Here is a 21,262-nt window from a genome sequence, read left to right as displayed (position 1 = left end):
GCAGATAGCATTAAATGGAGGCATTGGTGGCTCAGTGATAAAGAATCTGCCTGCAATGCAGGAGACGCAGAAACACGGGTTTGGTCCCTGTGTTGGGAAGATCTCCTAGAGAAGGAACTGGCAACCCACTCCAATATTCTTGCCTGGGAAATCCCATGGACCAAGGAGACTGGTGTTACAGTCCATGGGGTCACAAAAGAGTCAGACATGACTGAGCCACTAAACAACAAAAAGGCAGTGATAAAATATAGGCTATAAGCTCTCTTCACTATACCCGAGAGAACATAGCTCCACATCCCACAAAATTAAGGATAAACTCACCTCTAAACGTTTCTCCTTGGCGGTTATTCAGTTATAAACATTCTACCTCAAAATTTTAGGGTCTCCTTATGTTTCTGCCTTACTCTGAGATAAAAATGACACCAAGATTATAGATCAGTCTAATGCCTCTTCCACACACACAGTCAAAGGCTTTGGCATAGTCAATGAAGCAGAAATAGATGTTTTTCTGAAACTCTCTTGCTTTCTCCATGATCCAGCGGATGTTGGCAATTTGATCTCTGGTGCCTCTGCCTTTTCTAAAACCTGCTTGAACATCTGGGAGTTCACGGTTTACATACTGCTGAAGCCTGGCTTGGAGAATTTTGAGCATGACTTTACTAGCGTGTGAGATGAGTGCAATTGTGCGGTAGTTTGAGCATTCTTTGGCATTCCCTTTCTTTGGGATTGGAATGAAGACTGACCTCTTCCAGTCCTGTGGCCACTGCTGAGTTTTCCAAATCTGCTGGCATATTGAGTGCAGCACTTTCACAGCATCATCTTTCAAGACTTGAAATAGCTCAACTGGAATTCCATCACCTCCACTAGCTTTGTTCGTAGTGATGCTTTCTAAGGCCCACTTGACTTCACGATCATGGCATCTGGTCCCATCACTTCATGGGAAATAGATGGAAAAACAGTGGAAACAGTGTCAGACTTTGTTTTTTTGGGCTCCAAAATCACTGCAGATGCTGATTGCAGCCATGAAATTAAAAGACGCTTGCTCCTTGGAAGGAAAGTTATGACCAACCTTGATAGTATATTAAAAAGCAGAGACATTACTTTGCCGACCAAGGTCCGTCTAGTCAAGGCAATGGTTTTTCCCGTGGTCATGTATGGATGTGAGAGTTGGACTGTGAAGAAAGCTGATCGCCGAAGAATCGATGCGTTTGAACTGTGGTGTTGGAGAAGACTCTTGAGAGTCCCTTATACTGCAAGGAGATCCAACCAGTCCATTCTAAAGGAGATCAATCCTGGATGTTCATTGGAGGGACTGATGCTAAAGCTGAAACTCCAATACTTTGGCCACCTCATGAGACGAGTTGACTCACTGGAAAAGACTCTGATGCTGGGAAAGGTTGGGGGCGGGAGGAGAAGGGGACGACGGAGAATGAGATGGCTGGATGGCATCACCGATTCTGTGGACATGAGTTTGAGTGAACTCCGGGAGTTGGTGATGGACAGGGAGGCCTGGCGTGCTGTGATTCATGGGGTCGCGGAGAGTCGGACACGACTGAGCGACTGAACTGAACTGAACTGAATGCCTCTTCCATACATATGTCTTTGAATATTTGAGACATGCTCACCCTGTCATTCATTCTTTCTGCCACACTTAAAAAATGATTCCTACAGAGACAATTTCTATCCTTCACACACTCTTGTCTTCGGGGAGAACTGGTTCTCCTCCCTCGTCCTATTAGATGTGTGTTCTGAATAGTAGCTGTCAATTTCTTGCTTGACCTTACTCCATGCCCAAAGTATTTCACTCAAAATACTATAACACTTAAAAGGTAATTGGTTGCAAGTAATTAAAACTGTTTAACAGTAGCTTAAGCAAACAAGGATTTGTTTTTCTGACTTAATAATAATGCTGGAGGTAGGAAGTTGCTCACATTAGTTTTAATGGCTCAAAAAACTTGGGTCTATGCCTTTGTAATTTTCTTGGCATTCCCCACACTCATGTTAGCTCATGGTCACCAGTTGGCTCCTGCAACTCAAATTATATATGTGTTCTAAGGTCAAGAAAAAAAAAGCAGGAGGAGGAAAGAGGGCCCCAATTAATTCCAATCATTTTTATCAAGAATGTAAATGGATTTTCAGAAACTTATGCAGCATACTTTCCTTGAAATCTCACTGGAATGAAGTAGGTTTCAAGGATATCTTCAGTCGCAAAATACACACATGCAAACATAAAAATTGAAGAAAATATAGAATAAAATTGTAATGCTTGGCTTAAACTAATCATGATAAATTGCATGGTGCTGGACACACTATACCCCAAAACAAACTCAGGGTTCTGTTTTCAATAAGAAGTAGGCATTAGATAGGCAGGGAAGCTCCAAGCCTGTCAAAATATCCCATCACATGCCTTAGTGATTTGTCCATAGATGAGCACATGACCCAACTAGCCAATTTTGCCTTTATACAAGATTATTGAAACTCCCTGAAGAGAGCTGCTTGTAGTCACAAATCAAGCCTAATAAAGAATTTCACATGAGAGAAGGAAGCTGACATAGGAAGAACTAAAGACAAGACATAGAAAAAGAAAATCCAAATGGGGCTCAGGTCACTGATTCTTACAGAGTCATTTTTAAAGCCTATTTTACATCTACACTTGGTTATAGGATCCAATCAACTTTCTATTTTGCTCAAACTAGGTCAATTTAGATTTCTATCCTTTGCAACCAAAAGCTCCTAACTAACCTATTGCTTAAAATATTTCCCTGCTTCCATCTTCTTCTGACTTGTCCATGCAGCACTGAGTCCTTAAAGTTGTTTTCTTAAACACAAATCCACTGATGCCACCAAGTGATCACCAATCAGTGAGGCTTTCCCCATCACCTGTAAGATTAAGTTCAAATAATTTAGTATATTAAAATGTAAATTGGTGCACCTACTATGAAAAACAGTGTGGAGGTTCCTTAAAAAACTCAAAATAGAGTTGCCATATGATCTAACAATCCCACTCCTGGGCATATATCTAGAGAAAATCATAATTTGAAAATACACATGCATGCCAATGCTCATTACAACACTATTTACAATAGCCAAACCATGAAAACAACCTAAATGTCCATGATGAATGAATGGAAAAAGAAGATGTGGTATATGTATACTATGGAATACTACTCAGCCATAAAAAAGAATAAAATAATGCCGTTTATAGCAACACGGATGAACCTAGAGATTATCATACTAAGTGAAGTCACACAGAAAAAGACAAATGCCACAGAATAGCATATATATATGGAATCTAAAATATGATTCAGATGAACTTATTTACAAACAGAAATAGACTCACAGGCACAGAAAATAAATTTATAGCTAACAAAGGGAAGAGAGGATGGAAAAGGGATAAATTAGGAGCTTGGGATTAACAGATACAACTTCTCTATATAAAATAAACAACAAGTCCTATTGTCTAAAATAGGGAATTATACTCAATATCCTATAATAAATCATACCAGAAAGGAATATGAGAAAGAATATAAATATGACTGAAAAAAAGCCATTCATAACTTGGCTCATACACAAATCCAAGCTTTGGCCATATAAAACTGTTAATACTCCTAAACCATACCATGCATTTCCATGCCATGATCTCCTTAATACAGGATGCTCTTCCCCATGTTGTCCAACTAGGTAACTCCAATTCCTCAGAACCCAACTCAGCACAACCTGCTGAGCTTCCCCTGACCCATACAGGTACACTCACACCTATACGTATATATGCACACCACATGTAAAATGTCTCACCTATGTCACCTTCTCAGCTCCAACAGTCCCTTTTACATACCTTTATCACAACATGGATCAAATCAGTATCAAATCCTATCTTAGTATGAGTTCCACAAAGGCAGGGACTGGGAAAATTCAGTGAATGTTTGTTTAATTGATATAAGGTGAAATTTTTGCACAAGTGGAGGAAATCATCTGAATTTTTCTACTGTTTGTCTTATTTTCACTTTAATTCCTTAGTGCTTTTTTTCTTGATTTCCTATTGTAGTCAGTTCCCATCTTATAGTTATGTTACTGACATTTTATAATTTAAAAATATATCTATGCATAGCGTGTCTATGTGCAATAAACCTGGCATTGTGTTTTAGTTCAGCTTGGCAGGTATAAAATATTTTGATAATTTGTTTCTATAATTGGAAGCTATCCTCCCATATTGATGTACACTTTAATAATCAATTCTATATTTCTACAAAATGTTTCAGTAATACATTGAACAAGACAAAAGTTAAAGTTGTGTGGGACCCTCAATAAGATCCTTATATAAAGCCAATATTGATCCACAGACCAATAGCCTTTAAACCTAGTTCTCTTTCTTAATGATTTAAAAAAAATTTTTTTAATTGAGGTATAATTGATGAGTCTAGTTCTTTATCTCACTGTGAGCTCATCGTCTAAGTAGAGCTTCATCCAAGCCACAGTTATTAACCTGGCTCTCAAGCATTCAGTAATTTTGGAATGAGATTGAAAATACATAAGTAAATACGCCAATTTAAGAGATGAAGAAATCTAGCTTCAGAACAGCCACATACTTGTTCATGGAACTGATAAGTGGGAGTCAGGTCAGTTTTCTGACTCCAAATCCAATGATTGTTTCATGACAAAACAATCTCATCTGAGACTCTATAAAATGTCCTACTAAAATGAAACACTGTACCTATAATATTTTTCTTATCTACCACTCAACAAAGCTGATTTAAATAGGAAATGGTGTTTCTTTGGAATGATTTGTTTTTGGTTAATCTGTGGAATTTCTGAGCTATCACGGCTTCTTTTTCTAGATGTTTCCCAACCATCTGTTAATAATCTAGTTTAATCCTAAATCTCTCTTCTGGTTATCCAAGATGCCTCTAGTTAGTGTTTGCTCAACTCCTTATAATCCCAGAAACTTTTGTAAACTTTTTTGCTCAAGAGCTATATAATCCAAGGAGGCTCAACATTGCTAAAGAAATATCAGCAAGTGAGCTTAACACCAACCATAACTCACTTTTTAAAATCTAGGAATAGTCCCTCCTAACTTATTGACATGGACAGTTATAGCATTCCTACATCAAAAGGGGCTTACAGACAAAAATCTATTTGGAATAGAAGTATTGCTGTTCTTGTCTTGAATTTGCATGCACAGCAAGCTCTCTGTTTGTTTTAATTCAGAGTCTTATGTATTTGGTATATTTGGAGGGCTTATGGAGATTAGGGTAGGACCAGTCCTCTGCCACTGGATCCTGGCCAGTTCCTTCACATGCCCAAATTCCTCTCTCATCTAAGTGACATGCTTGCTCTGTAGTCAATAAGACCAACAACTGAACAGAAGCCTGCTAATTGTCCAGACCACTCATGCCTGGCTGCCAATTGGCATTTTCCCATGGAACAGTAGCACACTGCTCAGTGAGCAAAGTCACTGTAGACCAACCTGAGACACTTCCATCCCCCAAGGGGAGCACAGCAGAGGGACTCAAAGACTTTGCCAACCAGAAGTCTGAAGACTTAATTTCTCCAGGGAGAAGCAGCCTGCTAGGCAAGCCAATAAAATCACAAACCAAGAAATCCAGACTATAAAATAGTTCTTTGTAAAATTCACACTCTGATGGAGGTAAAAGACTATCCTTAAATCTTCTCATTTTGATTGCAGTAGAGCAAACAGGTGGAGAAGGCAATGGCAAGCCACTCCAGTACTCTTGCCTAGAAAATCGCGTGGACAGAGGAGCCTGGTGGGCTGCAGTCCATGGGGTCGCTACTAGTCAGACACGACTGAGCGACTTCACTTTCACTTTTCACTTTCACACGTTGGAGAAGGAAATGGCAACCCACTCCAGTGTTCTTGCCTGGAGAATCCCAGGGACAGCGGAGTCTGGTTGGCTGCCGTCTATGGGGTCGCACAGAGTCGGACACGACTGAAGCGACTTAGCAGCAGCAGCAGCAGAGCAAACAGGAGGAGGAGGAGGAAATGGAGGGGAAGAAGTGGAAGAAGAGGAGGAAGAAGCTTTACAAGGCAGACTGAGAAACTTAAGTTTCCAATTGAGAAATTCCTTGGAAATAAGTGGTAATGTCCAATCCTGGTACATATTATACCTGTTGTCTGAGTTTGCCTATATGTCTATATGCCACATAATTGATTATGCATTTTATAGACACCCCCACACACACAATTTTGGTTTAGCAAGGAAAACAAAACAAATTCAGGAACTCTTGTTTCTCAACTGTCAGAGAAGTGGGGCAAAAAACAATTACTGCTCAGTCTAAACCAGTGTTCTATGTTTATAAACTAAAGGGCCTTCCTTCATCTGATACTGTCACGGTCAACTCTGGGGGCAATACTTCCCTAGTATGGCTCTGTATGCCCATTCATAATGAGATCAGTTCCAATTATTTTTTTTAATTTTGGATTTTTTTTCCTCTTAAAAAGGAATGTAGACACAAACGATGACTCTAATATGTGACAGTAAAAAACTAGGAAGGAGGAAAACTCAATTTCATGGTTTTGTATGGTTTTGATGAAGTTAAGAGGAAGTGGGGAGACTATGGTTTCATCTTTTCTATGCAAGTCTTTGGCACTTTAAATGTCTCTTGGAAGCCAGTCTCCTTCTGCCTTAAAAACAGTCTCTCAAACACCAATGTAGAAGTGCCCCTCAAATTTTTTTTTCATAACCTAAGAGTAATCCTAGATATGACTTTTAGAACCCAATTTTAAAACTCAATAAAAAATAATCAGCCATTTTCAAACTTTTTCTTAGAAATGATGTTATTTAATTAAACTGATTGGTCCCATAAAAGTAACAGTGTATCAATCAGTATTTATGTTTTTCTAACAGGCTGTGATTCATGGGGTCGCAAAGAGTCAGACACGACTGAGCGACTGAACTGAACTGAACTGAACTGAACAGGTTTACGGAGAAGGCAATGGCACCCCACTCCAGTACTCTTGCCTGGAAAATCCCATGGACGGAGGAGTCTGGTGGGCTGCTGTCTATGGGGTTGCACAGAGTCAGACACAACTGAAGCGACTTAGCAGCAGCAGCAGCAGCAACAAGTTTATAACTTAATTATTTTAACTTTCTATTAGTTTTTCTTCAAATTCCAAAGTTGATATAGTAAAAGATTATTAAACTCAGCAACATATATGTTAGGTTAAAATTTCCTGGATAGTTGCCAACAGGAATGTTATTTACCTGTATTGAAGTGAAACTATATCCCTAATGTTAAGTCCTGACTTCTTTCAGAGCCGGTGTGGGGTGGGGCGCGTTTCCTTAATGTGGAAACTAAAGGATTAGCATCAGGAGCTTAGAGAAGACTTTCAATTCTCAAAATATCCCTTTTTGTCTACCCTGTAGGTTTGCCCACAGAGTTAAACACTTGGAAAAACATTTTGCAAAGAAAAATGTGACATGATTGTTCATGGGAAATCTTAACTCCACCCAGGAAAAGATAAATGGTACTCAAGAACTACTCTTTAAGAGTGAGGTGTTTATTGAAATAAGGGAGGCTAATTGTCAAAAATGATGAGAAACAAATGTGAAAAGCCCCATGTTTGGAACTCTGGCTACATGGAGCGTTTAAACAAGCATATGCTGTATTTCAAAAGAAAAGGCACAGTTTCAGACATTGCCATTTTTTGGAAAAACTGTTCAGCTTAAGAATGAAAAAAGATTTAAAAACATGGCTGCCAAAGAACAAGAAACAAGGAACATGGCTGCCAAAGTTATCTTCTCTGAAACACTGGAGCTCCATTTTGATATCACTTTGGCATTTTTATAAAATTCAATGACATCACAGACCAGTCTTGCTGGAGACGTGCTAAAGGGGCTGATATGTGAAAACTGCTAGAGATAGAATTCTCTATGGATATGAGCTGTTTAGCTCTGCTTATTCGAGTTCTTGATCTTTCCAATAATCTATTAATTTCCAGAGCACCCTAAAATAGAGTTTCGTAAACCTGGCACTATCGACAATTTGGAAGGTTAATTTTTTGTTGAGAGAATGACTATCTTATACACTGTGGGATTTTAGCAGCAATTGCAGCCTCTGTATTGATGCCAGTAGCAGCTCCCACCCAGTTGTGAGGACCAAAAATGTTTCCAGGCATTTCCATATATTTGTGGGTAAAGGGATGGGGATTTGAAATAATTGCCCCTGGCTGAGATCCACTGTTTTGGAAGATAAAACATTAATTTAGGGTTCTCAGAGAAATTGTGCATTATATATTTGCAAATGTATTCACCAAGGGTGCAAACTCCATTAGTCCAAGAAAACATAAACCTGGCCCCCACTAAAAAAGCCAGTAAATTCATGATTCTTCAGTTTCTTTCAGATGTTTAGTGCTTTGTGTGGTACTTCCACAGATTTTGGTTCTGACTCCATCATTTGTTGCCAGTTTGACCAAGGGCTTGTTATCTGACCTAAGCCTCAGTTTTTCTCATCATAAAATGGGGACAATACCTGCTTGAGAGTTTGTTACAATGATCAAAGAAAACCACCTATCTTAGTATTCATACTTGGAAATTCCCTCATAAATCATCATTTGTTATTATATGGCACAATTCATATTCAGCTTCAATGAGGCAGATATATAATCCCCTTTTTATAAAAACACAAATTCAATCAGGACTGACAGATCTCATTAATGGGAACAAGTTTAATAATCATACAGTAGGACTTACAAATAATTAGAGCTCTTTCCAGCTTTCATTTTGACTTGCCTTTAGTTTCCTTCACGTTGGATGCACATGAGTCACTTGTTTCTGAGCCATCAGCCCAGTTTTTGTTTTTAGTGGGAGTGCCCAGGAAAATAGTCAACATCAACTGCAGTTTGACAAACCACAGGGTTGTTTCAGTAAACATGTAGCATGCTGAGCTGTGTTCCTTTAGGAATTGGTGACTGCTGACCAAGAACATCCTCTTTGGGGGCCCACCCTGTTGCCATAACACAGTCCAAACAATCCCCCGAAATCATGGAGGGATTCGGATTGTTCAAAGCTTCACATTAACCAGAAAATCCACCAGCCACATGAGAGCATGAGGAGGGCTCTCACAGTGGGCAAGGGCGGACAATGGTTCAAGAGACAAGAAGAAACAGGCTCATCTGGGTGTTTTCTGTTCATTTCTGCTAAAGTTTCCCCAAAGACCATGCTGCTCAGGATTGTGAAAGGGGACCAATGACTTCTTTGGGAAACAAAATATTTTTTACAAAAGCTTCCTGGAGGGATTAGGATGTTTACAACACTTGGAGAACAGCCAAGTGGGAGTAAATTCCAGCACAGCATGGAGAAGTGATCAAGTTTACAACCTGTGGGCTGGATCGAGGGCGAGCGTGCCAAATATCTCCCCCAGAGTGGCATTAGCTGGAGAGATCCCACTTTGGGGGAATTTTACAAGGAGGGGAAGATAACTGCTCATCGACAATCATGTCCATTTGGGAGAATCTCAGCTTCTCCCAGCTGTGTGAGCTCAGGAAGGCCTCAGCTGAGGAAGGCATGGGGTCTTCAGCTTGGGGCACCGGTGAAACCAAAGAGGTGGCAGCTGCCCCTCTTCCCTGCTAGCCTCATCTTCAGAAGCGAAGTGCCTACTCACTTGTACTGGCAAGACCCTCCCAGGACCAAGACACAGAAGGACAACTCACGTTAGCATGGGCCAATGACAATTGTAGCCATTCAATGAGGAAGAGTTGAATCAGCCAAAGAAGACCCTCAGTCAAAGGGGAATGTGCAAGCACAAACTCTGACATCATCGCATGGGAATGTGGGGTGAGCATTTCTCCAAAGAAGGGGACTGCTGTTCCTGTTCTGAGCTTGCAAAGCTAGAGATGGCTCCTCAGAGATTCAGTCACTTCCCACAGATAACCCTGATGTGCAGCAGTGTCAATGCTTTAAATCAAGGCCACTGGCTGCTTTGTAAATGCTGTTTCACTGGATACAGGCAGGCCCATTCATTTATGTGTAATCTGTGGCTGTTTGCCCCCCTGCAATGGCAGAGTTAAATAGTTATTGAAAGACTGTAGGAGACTGCAAAGCATTTATCTACTATCTGGCTCTTTGTAGAAAAAAATAGGCTGACTCCTGCTTTAAATAATGTTCTCAGGGAATATCTAGAGTTAAAATATGGCTGAAGTAAAACCAAAATGGTTACAGATTTGACAAACCTTTCCCCTTGCTATATTTCTATGTATTTATTCCTGTACTAACTGTGAGACACTTAGTTGTTTATACCTCCTCTTTTTAAAGGCTAAAACATATGAGGCAATATATTTATGTTTTAAACTTGCCATGTAGATTTGATAATTTATAAACAAATAACTATGCTTCCATTATGCTGACTGTTCAAGAATCACATATGTTACATTTATGATTCCCAACTTCAACTGTTTTTTAATAACCAATTAATTTCAGATTACAAACAGATAGGAAAGATCCTTTCATATATTTAAATCTCTTGCAAAGTCTCTAAAGTCTGAACAAGATTTGACAAAAGTAAATGCCTACACTCTTGCTAATTTAATTATTACTAGTTAAAATAATTGCATTTTCCCCAGGCTTGCCTTAGATGCCCCCTGGGACTTTATAACTCAAGATTTCAAAAAAGACTGATGCTTAAGGCTCTATGAGGGACTTCCTTCTAGTCTTCATGTTCTCTCCATAATTGCTAAAATTGCCTCATAATCGAACCAGATTGTTATTAATAGTTCATGAGAAGGCTCTTGTGGGTTTCCTAATGAGCAACATAGTCCATGCCGTATTTCCTCTGATGTTTCCTCATAGTCTATGTGTTAATGACAAAATGATGGGAAGTAAAAAATAAAACAGGAAGAACATTCTACAGTTTTCTGTCTCTAAGAATTTTCTTGATGCTACAGTTTACATTGCTAATGATTTTTAAACAATGGTAAAATTTAACTTAACAAAAAAAAAGGATTTATTTTATTTCAAAAACAGCCAAGCAACCAAACAAAACTATTTACTCTGGGTCTGCTATAGTCAAGAAAAGCACTACTTTGGGCACTGGTGGCTCTAGGAATATCTGAGATAATATCACTCTTCAAAATACTGCCAATCTAGGGAAAGATAATCAGACACATTGCAATTCAATCTTACAACTTCTCATGGTTATAAAACGGTGGGGTTGAGGGCTCAGGTTCACTGTACTTTGTGGAGAGAAAATATTATGAACAAAGGCAAAGAGGTGTGTGAGTCTGTTTTGATCACTTACTATACTGCATTGATATTATTTATTCATGGGTCTGCTTTTCCCACCAGACTTTAAGTTCTTAGGAAGGAGCTATATCTTCATCACTGTACCACCAGAGTTTCACATAATAGTGTTTCTTGAGCTCAGCAATGAATCAGTCATGTGATGCAATTCATGACTCAACTTATTTCAGTTGCAAGTCAAAATTTCAAAATTCAAGCTTTTAAAAAACTGTAAATTTTAATCCCAGCCTAAATCTTACTGGTTTACCAGGTAAACCTCTTAGATCCTCAGTTTCCTAAGCTGCAATTGGAAATTGGGGGATGGTCAGGGGGCATGGCAGGGGAAAAGTAGCAATATATCACAGGGATTGGGATAAAATGAGATAACACATATCAAGCACCTACCTAACTTCATGTTGGACCCAGGAGATAATTAAACTGGCTTCATTTCTTTTCTTTCAAAATAAAAAATAATAATAACAGTGCTTTCCATATGCTCTACACTAGTATAGGCATTTCTAAAACTATGTTCCAAGGACTCACTTCCCCTGTGAGTTCTTTTAAATGCATTCATAGTTGAATGCATTTAGGGAATTCTCTCTAAAATTTTCCCCTCCTGGAGAGTTACAGGGCACATGAGCAAGGCTAGAAAATGTCCAACAATAAAGAAGTCTGTTTAGCTTTATTTATCCCAATGCTCCTCAAACTTATTTGACCACAGACTTTCTCCATGATACTACCACCCACTAAGACATAATTGATGAACTCAGATCTAAAGAGGATATTCTGGGCTCATCACTTTTATTCTAACACCCGCCCTGCAAATATTCTTGCCCTTATTCCCATCTGATTATGTAAGTAATGACAGCACAATGGTTGTTTGTTGTTTTTGCTGTTGTTTTGCTTTCTGGTTCTGAATAAGTGTTTTACTAAGTTATGTGTCCTGCTCTAAGTGCAGATTAAATACTCCACCTTCCATTAATATTGAGCACTTTTTTAAATGAAAGCAAAATAATCAAAAGCCATGTTATTTAAGGTTTAACTTTTAGTTTTATCTTAAATTTGTACTGTTTGGGCTTATATTTTTATTTTTAACACAGAGATTGTTCCAGGAACATCTCCTCAATGGCTCATACCACCTATGGCTACCTGAGCTCCTCATTCCTGCCACCAGGACTGAAAAAGACTAAACACTGCTATCATTTGTCATTCAACACTAGCTAATGTGTCCATGTGGGACTCAGCCTCCTTTCAACACAGTTTCACTGTTTACTTATTTTACTTTCACTATTATCCATGAATCCCAGCCTGAGGGCATTTTCATATTGCAAAGAATATCATATGTAATAATCATGCCTCTTCTCTCACATTGTGAAACCAGTAAAATAGAAGTAACTCGTTCATAAGTTCAGAAATCTAATTCAAAAATAAATGCCAGAAAGTATTTATAAAAAGTATTAAGAAGCACTAGTAGATTAACATAAAATATACAATTTTTAAAAAAAATTAATGTTTACCTTTCCATTCTCCATATTAACATCCCACACCAGATTTTAAATTCCCTGAGAGCTGAAATAATTTCCAACTTATCTTTTTACCTCCAGGGCTTAGTGTAGTGTTTTGGATATAGTACATTCTCAAATATTATTTATTGAACTGAGCTGAATGAACCTTTTTAAAGAATTAAGTTTTTTAAAGATTTAAGATTTTTAAATTTCTTTTTAAAGAATTAAGAATTCAGTGGAAGTTGTTTCCAGGGACACCTGGGTCTCTGAAGACTAATGAACTCTAATTTCATTTCTGTTGTTCAGTCGCTAAGTCATGTCTAACTCTTGGCGACCCCATGAACTGCAGCATGACAGGCTTCCCTGTCCTTCACTATTTCCCAGAGTTTGCTCAAATTCATCATGTCCATCGAGCCAATGATGCCATCCAACCATCTCATCCTCTGTTGCTCCCTTCTCCTCCTGCCTTCAGTCTTTCCCAGCATTAGAGTCTAATTTCATACCAGCTTGCTAAGTCTTCACATGAGTATGATCTGAATAAATCAGTAGGGGAAAAAAATATGGCCCAAATGTCCTGAAACTCAAACCATTCTTAATACTTAAAGACTCAAGGAAAAAGAAAATGTACATGACATTGCTTTAGAAATTCTTTTAGTTTGATAAATAATATCTCAATTATCCAGAATTAATAGCTGGGTGTTATCTTGCTTTTCTCAACTTTCAGGAGAAAGGGGTAAGGAGGAGAGAAGGAAAGAGAAAAGAGAGGGTGAGACAGATCAAAAGAGAAGACGGAAGGGAAGGAGAAAGTGTGGGAAGAAGGATGGATGGAAGGAAGGGAGAGAGGGAGGGAGGGAGGAGGGAAGATGCTGTTATCAAGCTTTGCTGTTTATTTCAAAAATAACTTTGACAGTTTGTTCAACAGTGAGTCTAAATTAAATTGAATTCCTCTATATCAATTTTCTCAACCTTCAGTATTATCTAATCAAAAGGGAAATTTTTGATCATTAACTTATCTTTACCATCAATCCATTACTGACAAAATGCAACCGTAAATCCCAAAATATAATAATGTAAAAAAAAATAAATTTTCACTGAATTTTAAAAATATTTTTCTTATATTATCTTCTGCATTTACTAATATTGAACATTTACAAGTTGCCTCAAGAAGATCAAACCAGTCAATCTTATAGGTAATCAATCTTGAATACTCATCAGAAGAACTGATGCTTAAGCTGAAGCTCCAACACTTTGGCCACCTGATGCAAAAAGTCGACTCATTGGAAAAGACCCTGATGCTGGGAAAGACTGAAGACAAAAGGAGAAGAAGGCAACAGAGGATGAGATGTTTGAATGGCATCACCGATTCAATGGACATGAACTTGAGAAAAGTCCGGGAGATGGTGAGGGACAGTCGGACACAACTTAGCGACCCAGCAACAACAACCAGTACCTCAACATACAAAGACAAGACAGATCCACACCTGACATTTACTCCTGGCCTGAATACGGTGAGTATTCTGACTGCGTCCTCTCAGGCTCTATTCATTTGAGTGTGTCTGTTCCTCAGTGTGAAAAGGGAAGGTCCCAAACTGCCACCACTTCTCTGTAACCAATTATGGTAAAATCAACTTTGACATAGCACTCCACATAGCAAAAAACATAAAGTTCATTTATGTAGTAAGTTCACTATTGTTAGTTTCTTCATGACTCCAACTTTATAATATCAAATAAACAACCACGATTTGTTAAAAAGCTTAGTCAATAAAAAGGTTTTTCTATTGTAATTCATTATTGTAAAAGTGAAGTTCTGTCATTACAACTGGCAAAAAGCATCTCAATGGCTATCTGGGGACAATTCCTGTTTTGACATGAGACTGGTCACAGGACATGAAGAGTTAGATACTGACTACTTAGGTGATCTTTCAACGTTGAAACAATTGTAACACAAATAGAAACCCTGAGTTCATACAGCAATCTTTAGGTGGTCTTGCATATGCTGCATATACATTTTTAATTTAGTGAAATGAAAACAGAAAATCATAAAAAAAATGTTCTCATAGAACTTACACACACTGAAAAACACATCAGAACATCCAATTTGAAAAAAATTGCAATCGATTTACCATCTTGAACATTAAATTTATTTTTAAAATAATGATCTTTAGATACTTTTGGACATTTCAATGATCAAAGAAACTCTTGACTACAGAGACTTTATTTTCTAAAGTAGGAAAATGCTTTGACTTATGTTTGAAAGTCTTTTTAAAACAATCTTTTAAACTGAAGATGGAGTTTTTCCTTTAAACATTGTTTAATTTGAAATTTTATTTTATCAATATGCTCCACTTACCTTTTTCTTTTTTCTACTGGAGTTTAGTTGTCAAGACTTATAATGCAGCTTTTGAGTAGTAAAATCATCCATCCAAGACCTGATAACAAGGAAGCTCATGAAAGATGGCTTGCAATGTTTTTTTTCCGTTTTTTTTATGCTTCTTCTAACATAGTTTTAAAAAATCACTTTATAACTAATAGGAATTATCTAGTTCTTTTTTAGTGACTCAAAACTTTCCTTTAAAAGCCATGTTGGCGCCTTTATATTGCTGACTATTTCTTTTTTCCAAGTTTGATTTTTTAGTTGCAGGTATAATCATTCTTCCAGGAAAACTATTACTTTATCTGAACATGTCATCATTCAAAATGGCTATGTCTACAAAAAAATTGAAAGTAGAGCAAAATATCAATGTTCAGTAAAAGAACTATGAAAATATTTGGAATCTGGCTTTTCTTTGCAGAATAAAGCAAGTTTGCTTTCCAGAACACCACCCAGATAGCATCAAAACACATTAACTAACCATATGGACCTGTTCCCAAGAACCAATTTCAGAGTCACTGGGTTTTCTGACTTTGGATGAGATAATGTCATTTCTTTTGACATGATTTGCTAAAATTCAAATTTAATGCAAGCTGAACTATCATCATTATCCATAAATACTGGAGTTATCTTGTATTATGAGATCTAGCATCATTTCTGTTTTTCTCTGATATAACCAACCTTCCATTCTGGTATGTTAACTTATATGAAAGGGTAGCTTTAGAAGTAAATATGAAAGTACTCTTAAGACATGGAAAATTTGCTCATCTTAAAGAGTTTTTAGGCTTGGTGATGCTTGCTTAATTTGCTTTCTTCTTGTTCCCAGAGTTAACCCAAATCATCAGTTTCTAATGCCTTAATTGCAATCATGTCCAAAAAGTTAATGCATGAAAAACCAACAAAGCAACTTCAAGAAAATCATTAGAGTATTAGACTGGTTATTAATGATGATGATGATGATAATAATGGTATTTTATACCTCTACAATGTCTTTCATCTAAGTATCGTAGAGAACTTTACTAATAAATACTTTGATTTTACCCCAAAAACCTGCTTTCTCAATTATATGCACTTCTGTAAAACTGCTTCAAATATTAGCATTAATCATAAACCCAGAATCCCTCAATTTTAGCATTTCAACCATTTATACACTTAGCTTATTTAAGGAATGAAAGTGAAAGTCACTCAGCCATGTCCAACTCTTTGCGACCCCATGGACTATACAGTCCATGGAATTCTCCAGGCCAGAATACTGGAGTGGGTAGCTGTTGCCTTCTCCAGGGGACCTTCCCTACCCAGGAATTGGACCCAGGTCTCCCACATTGCAGGCAGATTCTCTACCAACTGAGCCATCAGGGAAGCCCAAGAATACTGGAGTGGGTAGCCTATGCCTTCTCTAGAGGACTTCCAGACAGGGTCTCCTGCATTGCAAGTAGATTCTTTACCAGCTGAGATACCAGGGAAGTCTATTTAAAGAATATTTGTGCAATTTTTGATGTTCTAGAAACAGCTTGCTTCCTGGGAATTGATTACTAGTGTTATCAAAGTTAAATATCTATTATTGTAAGAAGTAGCAGAATAAATATAGATCTATGTATCTCTTTTCCAGATCAGGAATTGAAATTCTAATGACCTTGAAAAACAAATCTTTGAGACATTATTCTGACCTCAATAAAACTTTGGCTTTTTTTTTTTTTGTCATTCTTTCAACTTGAACAGCAAAACTCTTCGTATTTTTAAAAAAATATACACACACCCACACACCTTGAGCTTAATAGTGGTCTGACATATTGTAAGGCACCCTGAATGTGAGAGGACTCTAAGAGTGATCTTTCTTCCTCTGTGCTGTGCAGTTGTCCCCTCCCAGGTACTAAGGGGTGTACGTTAGAGAAAAGGGCAGCCTTGACCAGGGGGTACACTATAATCAGTTGTGAAAGGCATCAAGTAGCGGATGGTCTCCTTTTAGAACCTATAATCAGGCTCTCCAGACTCATCTAGGAACAATTCAAAACACTTGACTTGGTTATTAGTCAATGTTTCATAAAAAAAACCACCACAAACCCTACTGTGTGTGTATGCTCAGTTGTGTCCAACTTGATAACTGTAGCCCACCAGGCTCTCTGTCCATGGGATCTTTCGGGCAAGAACACTAGAGTGGGTTGCCATTTCCTACTACAGGGGATCCCCAGGGATCAAACCTGCATCTCTTTTGTCTCCTGCATTGGGAGGTGGGCTTTTCATCAACTGCACCACCTGGGAAGCCCACTAGCCTGCAGGATTGCTGTTAACAGTTAAGGAAGTTCTTAGAACAATGCCAGACCCCTCATGATTGCTTATGACCCAGGGAAACAATCCCATTGAAAATTAAATGAAAACAAAACAAAATAGAAAACAGAGTGATATATAAAGAAAGTTTAATTTCTGCCTTATGGCCAGATCTCTTACCCTGGTATCCATGGATCACCACCTCTCTAAAAAGATTTCAGATGATCTGTAGACAAAAATGGGGTTGAATATATACATGGTAGGGGTTTGCCAGGTGGTGCTAGTGGTAAAGAAACTGGCTGCTGATGCAGGAGATGCAAGAAATGCTGGTTCGATCCCTAAGTTGGGAAGATCACCTAGAGGAGGTCAACCCACCCCAGTATTATTGCCTGGTGAACCCCATGGACAGAGGATACTCGCAGGCTACAGTCTACAGGGTCGCACAGAGTCAGACATGACTGAAGCAACTTAGCACGCACACATATACATGGAATTTTTCTAGGATCCATTCCTCTTATCAGAGACTCCAAAAGTCCCTGACCCAGGAAACTTCAGAAACCATTGCCTCATAGCCATAGAATTGTTGTCAATCATAGTAACATGACAGGAAGATTCTCTTTCCTTCCCTAATTATTATATCCTCACAAAATTGCCCCGCCTCCACCATATTTTTTTTTTTTTTTACAAATTACAATATTTGATCATTTACTATTTGGTGCTAACAATTTCCTGATGATTTTACAAAGGTAAGTGTACAGCTCACAAACTCTGTACTACTAGTCTACCATTACCTGGTCACACTAGCCTAGTTGATATTTTCTCCTATTTCTTATTTTCTTCCTCTCCATCCTTCATATCTGTAAATCCCTTTCCACTAACTTCTGGATAAACAGAAGTTAGAATGCTGATATGTAGATTTGTGTGGAAAGATGGAGTTGCAGAGTATCTGTGATTTCTGGTTATGAGAGTTTGTTAAGTAACTCTGAGCTTAAAAGTATTTACTGTAAGTTAGGGTATGATCCATTTCCATTATATAGATCAGAAAATAGGGTTCTGAGTGGTCAAATGACTTGCCTAAATTTACCCAATTATTATAGGAAAGAGCCACAACTCAATCCTAGGAGACACAACTCAAAATCCTATATCCCACCAAGAACATCTTTCCCAAAGAAACACAGCCTAGCCTTCCTTTCCTACAACACTCCATTAAAAAAGGTTCCAAAATCAAATATCAGTACATTTCAGTTAATATGACTCTGTATTGGGAGACATTAAAGGATCTCTTTTTAAAAATTAAATAACTGTTCAAGATTTTTATCCCAGGTGTGACCAGAAGATCTTCCATGGAACAAAAGTACTGAAATGATGCTGAACTACATTAAATCATATCTTTGAAAGTAATTCCTCAAGATGGAGAGTTGAGACAAGGAATTTTTTTTTCCTTCTATTTTCCCTAACAACCTTCCCAAAACTTATATTCTGAATAAAATACCCATCAAAAGAAGTTTTTTTTTCCTTCTTCTTGCCTACCTGCTTCAATAAATCAAAGTTTTTAATCAACACTGTTCCTTGTCTAAAACACTTTTCTTAGTTTCAGTCTCTTCCATCTATTACTATTACTGGTCTTTCTGGGGCTATTTTTCTACTACAATCAAGCTGGCTGTACTTTTGCCAGATCAATCTTTCTAAAATACACACTAGGTGACATTAGCCTCCTGACCTACTACAGAATACTACTGAAGGAACTTCCCTGGTGGACCAGCAGCTAAGACTCTGTGCTCCCAACGCAGGGAGTCTGAGTTCAATCCCTGGTCAGGGAACTAAAGATCAATGATCCTCAAGCTGCAACTAAGACCCAGCACAGCCAAATAAATAAATATATATAAAAAAAGAATACTACTGAAGGTTATTATCATCTAGACTCAACTCAACTGTTTAATTTTTGTCTCTTTATATTATTCCACACTCAGGATACAAATATGTGATACATTTATCATCACATCCCACCCAACCTCATGTATTCATTCAACAAATAGTTGTTGAATATCTACCGTGTTTCATGTACTTTGCTAAGCCCTAGGAATATCCCAGGTATGTGGCCCTTGACCTCATAGATCTCATGGCTAAGCAGAGAAGACAGACAATAAACATGATAAATGAACTCTTATAACTATTCTTAAGGAAACAAAGTTGTTGCTGAAATACAGAAAATGGGGATAGAGCTCCTGGAAGAGAGGAAGAAATCTAGTTAAATAGCATGGTTGGGGAAGACATAGCTGAAGATGTAACCTTTACATACGAGGAAGTCACCTTTGCAAAGGAGCATTCCAGATTGAGGGACCAATAGGTATGAAGACCCTGAGGTGGGATAGAGCTTGCAAAAACAGAAAGAGGCCTCTTTGACTGAAGAACGAGAGACCATCATGTTAGCCTCCAATGAGACAGAGTCCACATCAGGCAGGTCTTTAGACCCATGGAAATAATTTGGATTTTTACACAATGTAATGGGTTTTGAAACCGATACAGAATTTTAAGCAAAGAAGTGCTTGAAATATTGTGAAATATTATGTGAAATATTGATCACATTGTGATCAATATTTTTAAAAATACATCAAGGAGACATCCATAACCAAAGTAAGCCTCTGTCTTCACAGGGGAATTATAATAGTAATAATACTGAAAAGCAAAAGTATTGAGATTTAGAAAAAAATAGTTAAAACATGTTGTACAAATATGTGTTTATATGAGACTTTCTGCTAACATAAGACTAGAAAATTTTAGAAGGCCCATCTTATGACTGGAACAATCTAGAGTCTATCTAGTTTGGGTCTATGGTCTGAGGTGACGCTTATGGAGACAAGGTGAGAGAAAGAGCATTCAGTCATGACTTCAACTTTTTTGGCCCAAATCTATTGGAAGAGTCTTGGGAGGGGCAGGGAGGGGGGCAGGGAAGGTGAGGAGGGTAGGGGAAGAAATACAATATTGATTTTATAATATTTAATACATTATAAAGCAAGTTTAGCGTAAATTTCAGAGTATGAAAACATGATATTCCCAAGTAAATTCCATATAGTATCAAAGTAACTAGCATCTAAGAAAATCTAATATGTAAGACAAGTCAGAAGAACACCTGAAATGTCAAAAAAAAAAAAGCAAGCCTACAGCATTCCTACTCATTCTGAGAGAGATCTTCAAGAGCTACTATCAAGCCCTTTGTACATTTACATCCCGTCTAATGTTGCTGTTGTTCATCGCTAAGTCATGTCTGACACTTTGCCACCCATGGACAACAGCACGCCTGGCTTCCCTGTCCTTTACCATCTCTTGGAGTTTGCCCAAACTCATGTCCATTGAGTCAGTGATGCCATCCAATCATCTCATCCTCTGTTACCCCTTTCTTCTCTTACCCTCAAACTTTCCCAGTATCAGGGTCTTTTCCAATGAGTCAGCTCTTTGCATCAGGTGGCAAAAGTATTACAGCTTCAGCTCAGCATCATCCCTTCCAATGAATGTTCATTTCCTTTGAGACTGACTGGTTTCATCTTCTTGCTGTCCAGGGAATTCTTGAGATTTTAACAAGAGAGTACTTTTTTTTTTTTTTTTGACAAAAATGGGGAGTAGACCCTTAGAAAAAAAGTGTGGAAATAGATTTTGAACAAACATATTTTAACTGGGTTTCCCTGATAGATCAGTTGGTAAAGTATCCTGCAATGCAGGAGATCCTGGTTCAGTTCCTGGGGTGGGAAGATCCCCGTGTAACATATGTAAATATGTTAAAATACAAACATATTTTAAGAGCAAGCAAAAAAAAAAAAAAAAAGAGCAAGCAAAAATTGAAGTAAGAAGCAGCACTGCCATGGGAAAAGCCAGGCTATGTTTCCACATCACTG

General features: G+C 38.0%; 1 long non-coding RNA gene across 3 annotated transcripts in view; it reads right to left on the bottom strand.

Moving 5' to 3' along the window:
* Positions 1–21,262, bottom strand: part of LOC129561191 (uncharacterized) — a 166,196-nt gene that overhangs the window by 78,379 nt on the left and 66,555 nt on the right. For all 3 annotated transcript variants that reach the window (XR_008686939.2, XR_016038493.1, XR_016038494.1), the window contains exon 2: positions 15,087–15,165. This is a non-coding gene — a long non-coding RNA (uncharacterized LOC129561191). The remainder of the gene's footprint in view (positions 1–15,086; positions 15,166–21,262) is intronic.

This window comes from Moschus berezovskii, chromosome 10 (genome assembly GCF_049115385.1).
Source record: "Moschus berezovskii isolate FMDL1 chromosome 10, NW_MosBer_1.0, whole genome shotgun sequence".
NCBI lineage: Eukaryota > Metazoa > Chordata > Mammalia > Artiodactyla > Moschidae > Moschus > Moschus berezovskii.
Note: the sequence above shows the minus strand (reverse complement) of the source record. Positions and strands in the feature narration are given on the sequence as shown.